The sequence below is a fragment of the Mesoplodon bidens genome, assembly GCF_964165515.1.
Source record: "Mesoplodon bidens genome assembly, chromosome: 8".
In the NCBI taxonomy this organism is placed as follows: domain Eukaryota; kingdom Metazoa; phylum Chordata; class Mammalia; order Artiodactyla; family Ziphiidae; genus Mesoplodon; species Mesoplodon bidens.
The window spans coordinates 85,429,326-85,435,338 of NC_138165.1; the positions used below are offsets into that span (position 1 = coordinate 85,429,326).

General features: G+C 41.2%; 1 protein-coding gene across 11 annotated transcripts in view; it reads right to left on the reverse strand.

The window, feature by feature from the left end:
- Positions 1-4,997, reverse strand: part of PLEKHM3 (pleckstrin homology domain containing M3) — a 193,118-nt gene extending 188,121 nt beyond the window's left edge. For 7 of the 11 annotated variants that reach the window (XM_081242659.1, XM_081242656.1, XM_081242660.1 and 4 more), the window contains exon 1: positions 4,827-4,996. The gene's annotated coding sequence lies outside the window, so the exon portion shown is untranslated. Of the gene's footprint in view, positions 1-4,758; positions 4,788-4,826 lie in introns of those variants that run through there. The other 4 variants (XM_081242662.1, XM_081242661.1, XM_081242663.1 and 1 more) reach the window with 3 other exon arrangements.
- Between the last annotated feature and the right edge of the window lie 1,016 nt (positions 4,998-6,013).

Here is a 6,013-nt window from a genome sequence, read left to right on the forward strand (position 1 = left end):
TTAATTACCCTCATGGACCAAATGAACTTCATACCTTACTGTTAATATGAAGGTGAACTATGTGGGCTTGTTATTGCTGTCTGGTAATACCTACAGTAGCCAATGAAACAGAGCAAACACAATGCACGGAATTTACTACTGGTGGTTATTATTATCACACTCTCACTCATTACTCAATTCTCTGCATTAGCTTGCACCAGAAACTCCAAGCTAGCATACAGTTCTGCTACTTATGAACCATATATAAAATCCACTCTAAAAGAACAAGGAAAAAGAAAAAAAGCAATTCCTTGCTAGATATCCCTCCACAGGGTTTCTTTTGAAGGGTTAACGCTCCCCATGAAGAAAATCAGCATTTGGCTAACAGCCAGTGGAGCAACAGACACTTTCCATACTTTTCTACAGGTGCTGGAGGAGAGTGTAAAGTGAAAATAGAAAAGGGAGCTAGTAGGAGAAAAAGAAGGAGTAGCAGTGGTCTGGGGCTCCTGCAAACTGTCTAGAGATGGAGAATCCTAAAAATTCTGCCCAAATGGTCTAACCTTTTCAGGTTTCTATTAAAATCAGGTCTTCTGAAACCAGTAATTAAAGTAGTACCCCTCTACCTGCCTGTTCCTTAAATTTGTAAATGTATGATGTGACTTAAAGTATTACGGGAAGGCTGCACACATGATTAAACTGGAATAGAGTATATTAAGTATCTGATAAGTATTCAATAAATATTAGCTTCGGATGTTTTTTAATGCAGATGTTACCGGCCTACATCCAGTTTGGTTTTCCTAGTAATAACATGCAGAGGGCTTTTTCTTTTTCTTTCTTTTTTTTTTTTGTTTTTTTGTTTTTTTGCTAATGGTTATATATCCATCACAGTTCTTTGTTTTCCACTTACATAATTAACCTGAGTCGGTAGCCCAAAGCCTAAAATCCATCAATCTATGAGAAAACAAAGACAATGAAAGTCCAACCGTGAGCTTCCTTTTTCTATCATTTCAGTATGATATTCAGCCATCCTTCCACCATAAAGCTTTCACTGATTACCCTTATCGAGAAATAAGTTATCCAACTTTATTTCAATCTTTCCAACCGTATTTATCATATCCTATCTTCTAGTCTTTCTTTAAAGCATCACTTCCTGCCATATATTATTTATGGATTTTTATATTCTCCATTATTTGACTGGACAATGTCTTAGATTCATTGTATTCCCCACAACATAGAGTTTTAGCAGCTCTTAAAATAATGTTTATTGACTATTATGGTTATAAACAGTTACTATGTACTTATTGTTAAACATTTTGAAAATACAGAAAGTATAAAAGGGAAAATAAACAATGCCTATTCATCCTCCAATGAGAAAAAAGCACTGCCCCATTTTGGCCCTTTCAGTTCCTTTCTTTATGTAGGTAGATCTTTCTGGTTTTTTAAACATAGCTGAGAGTTGACTGCACATACAGTTCTCTAGCCTATCTCCCCCCATTTAGCAAAAATTGATAAATACCTTTCCACACTGTTAAAACTCTTCATAAACATCCTTTTACAAATCTGTATAACACCATGTCTTTTGATGATAGCATAATTTATTTAAACTGTTCCCCTCTTGCTGGGCATTTAGACTATTGCCAATATCTGACTTTTCTAACCAAAGCCATATTAGGCACTTGTGAACATTAACTTTTAAAATATTTCTCATAAGTTCCTTTGGACAGACTGCTAGGAGTGGAACTACTGGATCGAGAGGTGGACACATTTAGTGAGACTTTTCGTACATTCAGCCAATGAGTTTTTCAGAAAGGTTTAACATCTGCGCACCCCTCTCAGCATCTGAGAGTGTCTGCTCCGCTACACACTACCTGATGCGGAGAACTAGAATTTAAAAAAATCTCTGTAAATTTGAGAGCTGGAAAAATGGTCCCTTGCTGTTGTTTCCATTTCATTTCTTTGATTAATGGAAAGAGAATGCATTTTCATATGACTATTAGCCATTTAGTTTTCTCTTGTATGGGTAGTCTGTTCCTGTCATATTAGTTTTCTTTTGCCATGTAACAAATTCCCACAAGCTTAGTACCTTAAAACAACACCCATTTCTTACTTCGCAATTCTGAAGGTGAGAGGCTGGGTGGGGTTGGCTGGGTTCTCTGCTCAGGCTCTCTTTCACAAGGTTAAAATCAAGGCATTGGCTAGGCTGTGTTCTTTTTTTTTTTTTTTTTTGCGGTATGCGGGCCTCTCACTGTTGTGGCCTCTCCCGTCTGTGCTCCGGACGCGCAGGCTCAGCGGCCATGGCTCACGGGCCCAGCCGCTCCGTGGCATGTGGGATCTTCCCGGACCGGGGCACGAACCCGTGTCCCCTGCATTGGCAGGCGGACTCTCAACCACTGTGTCACCAGGGAAGCCCTAGGCTGAGTTCTTAACTAAAGGTTCTGGTAAAGAATCCAGTTCTGAGCTCATTCAGTTTGTTGACCCTTGGTCTGAGGTTCCAGTTTCCACACTGGGTCACCCTCAGCAATTCTAGGGCTCCCGCATTTCTCAAGGCTGTCCCCATTCCTTCTCAAGTGTCACCTCCATCTTCAAAACAGCAACAGCATGTTCAGTCCTTCTCAGGCTTCAGATCTCTCTGATTTCCCCAGCCAGAGAATGCTGTCCTCTTTTACAGGCCCCTTTGATTAGATTTGGCCCACCAGCTAATTTCCCCATTTTAAATTCAACTGTGCCATATAAAGAAACATGATCAAGGGAGTGATACTGCATCATATTTACGGGTTCCGGGGATGAGGGTATGCAATCTTGGTGGAGGGGCGTTTTCAGAACTGTGCCTGCCATAGGGTATTAGATGTTGTTTCTTATCATTTGTTTGTGCTCTTTATGATGTCTTAATTTCATGAATTTACCAAATAAGTGAATCTTACTGATGACTGCCAGAAGTTGCATTTTCACAATGGCAAAGACAACTAAGGATGGGGCTGCTGCGTGCTAATAAAGATTCTGAACACAGTCGGCCCTCCATACCCTTGGGTTCCACATCCGCAAATTTAACCAACCACAGACTGAAAGTATTTGGGGGGAAAAAACTCCAGAAAGCTCCAAAAAGCAAAACTTGAATTTTGCTGGGCACTGGGCAACTATTTACATAGAATTTACAATTCTTTACACAGAATTTACATTATATAAGATATTATAAGTAATCTAGAGATGATTTAAATTATACCAGAGGACGTGCGTAGCAGAGGTTATATGCAAGCACTACGCCATTTTATAAGCGACTTGAGCATTCTTGAATTTTGGTATCTGTGAGGGGTCTTGGAACAAATTCCCCTATGATTGTATATGACTTTGCTAACATTGGTATTTTAAAAAGATTTAATTGTGGGGAAAAGCACATTACATAAAATTTACTATCTTAACTATTTTTAAGTGTACAGTTCCAAACTATTAAGTACATTCACATTGTTGTGCAACTAATCTCTAGAATGCTTCATCTTGCAAAACGGAAACTCTATACCCATTTAAGAACTCTCCATTTCGCCCCTCCCCCAGCTCCTGGCAACCACCATTTTACTTTCAACATTGGTATATCTTTATTTTATGTATTTATTAACAAACATGTATATCGCAAATACTACATGCACTGTTCTAAGAACTTTAAAAATATTAACTCATTTAATCGTCATAACAACCCTATGAAATCAGTACTGCTATTATTTCCATACTACAGATTAAGAAACATAGCAAATAAACTGCCCAAGGTTACACAATAGGAAGTGACCAAGCAGGAATTCAAACCCAGAATGGCTTTTTAGTTCTTGCTATGAACCATTACATTGTGAAAATACTCACTGAAAGACAAACTCATCAGACATTAATATTATTTCCTTGATGTGCATGACTTTAAAACACTTTTCTATGAGCAATTTAATCTAATATTCTTCTAGTAACTAAAAGTTAGACTATGTGACCAAGGTGACACACGCCTACCGACCTTTTAACCCAATTTTGGTTAAAGGCATTTGTTTTTGAAGTTAATGAAACAAAAATTGCCTTATATCTTAAGGTGCGCCAATTATAATTTACGTGTGGTATTTTATTATAAAGTATCTTATGAATGAATACAAATCACAATTCACTATGACTACTGAAATTATAATATTAAAGGAAAAAAACCCAGGTATTTCTCTTTTCTAAGAAGAAAAAAACTTCCAAATTAGTTTACAACAGCATAGCTCAATCTGTTTAACCTAGTAAATTCAAATCTGTCCTGCTTTGCAAGCTATAACTCTAGACCAGTCTCAATTTGTCATTCATTTGTAAATCTCAGTAGTAACATTTTATTTGAGGAGTGGGTCTGAAATGTCCTTATCTCGATCTTTTAGCTTAGTAATCCTTTCATGGAAGACCAAATCATGCTTGTCATCAGCCACATAGCGTCATTTACTGTATATTAAAAATGAACAAGGTCAACAGAGGGAACAGTCGTTGTAGTCTGAAAGCCCCAGTTAGATGTGAGTTAAAAGCTCTGCTGAGGTTTGGTTTCTAAGACCCAGGAGGGGCGGCGGGGTACTAAAAACAACACACTGAACAGGGTCAGCTATTTCAACTGCTTTCTACTTATATACCTGATTCATAAAAATAAACAGACAACGCATCATACAGTCTCCCCTCACCTATTATCCACTGCACTGCTGTGCAGTTTCCAGGATGAAATAGAAACCAGAGCATGGAAGAAACAGCAAAATCACCGCTACCCCAGGGAGCTTCTCGGATACTCACAATGCTGTCATCCCCACACCCTTCCCGCAGTGGCCAGTCAGGCAGCACAGAAGCAGGCAGATGCTCACCTGGCCTCCGGCTACTTCTCCCCCTTCACCTGCGGGGCCTGCAGCCTACCTCTGGCTGGGGTTCGGCTTTGGCAGCCAGCTCTCCTCACGGTCACGGCCCGTTCGGCCACCGACCATTCCGGCCCGGCTCTCTGTTTACAAGCGCTTCTTGCGGTCCCACACTTAAATGCTTCCTTCCAGCAGCTCAGGAAGCGAGACTCGGACACACAAGGTTCCAGGCCGCAAGGACTCGTCTTTCCTGCCTTAGGGACCCAGCGCCACTCAGGGCCTGACCGCACCCTCCTGGCCTCCTTATCTCTTTGTTTTCTTACGCACAGTTTTCATCACACACTTTTTGAAAACAATGGTATGTGCCGCAGAGTCTCCTCACTGCTCCTCCCAACGCACAGATGGATGTTTGCAATTTGAAAATTTCACTTGAAACATGCCAGGCACCAGACTTGTTATTTAGCAGCTCCCTTGGCTAAGAGAATTAGAGAGAGAAGTTCTTTCTGAAAATAGAACTATTAGAACCTAGAGATTGCTTCACATTTCAGGTTCGGAGCTGCGATGAAAATCAATTTTCACTCCCCTTTCATGTTGTAGCCAGCAGGTTGAAAGAGGATGGTTTTGAGAGGAGGTCTTAACCCCCATTCGGATTCCCAGCAAAACAGAAAGTGTGTGTGTGTGTGTGTGTGTGTGTGTGTGTACGCGCACTGGTGGGCAACCTGAGTGCTCCTTTGTGAGACACTCCAACCCCCCCACACAGTGACTTTGGCCACGTTGCAAGAGGATAGGGTGGTCTTGATCTCGGAGAGACAGCAGTGAATGGTCCTGAAGAGAGATCCTAGTTCCCTGCCCAGGAATTGAACCTGGGTAGCCTGGATGAAAACCAGGAATCCTAGCCAATAGACGGTGGGGGGCGGGGGGAGGGGAGGAGGGCTGCACGCAACTGTTTTCTAAGATGGATCCCATCGCAAAAGCCTGTGGGTGTATGTCCACACTTATTACGGGGTGGTGGTGGCGCTCCCTCCCTTTTTGACCCTCAAGGAGCCTTTCTGCACATGCGCAGACAGGGAAGTTTTCCTTGACCTCAGGAGTGGTTGTCTTATCTCTTTAGTTTAGCAGAGCTCAGCTTTTGCCACTAGCTTTGCCCTTGGAGTGAGAACAAAGCTTCAATTTTACTCCACTTGACAAACAGCAGCTGT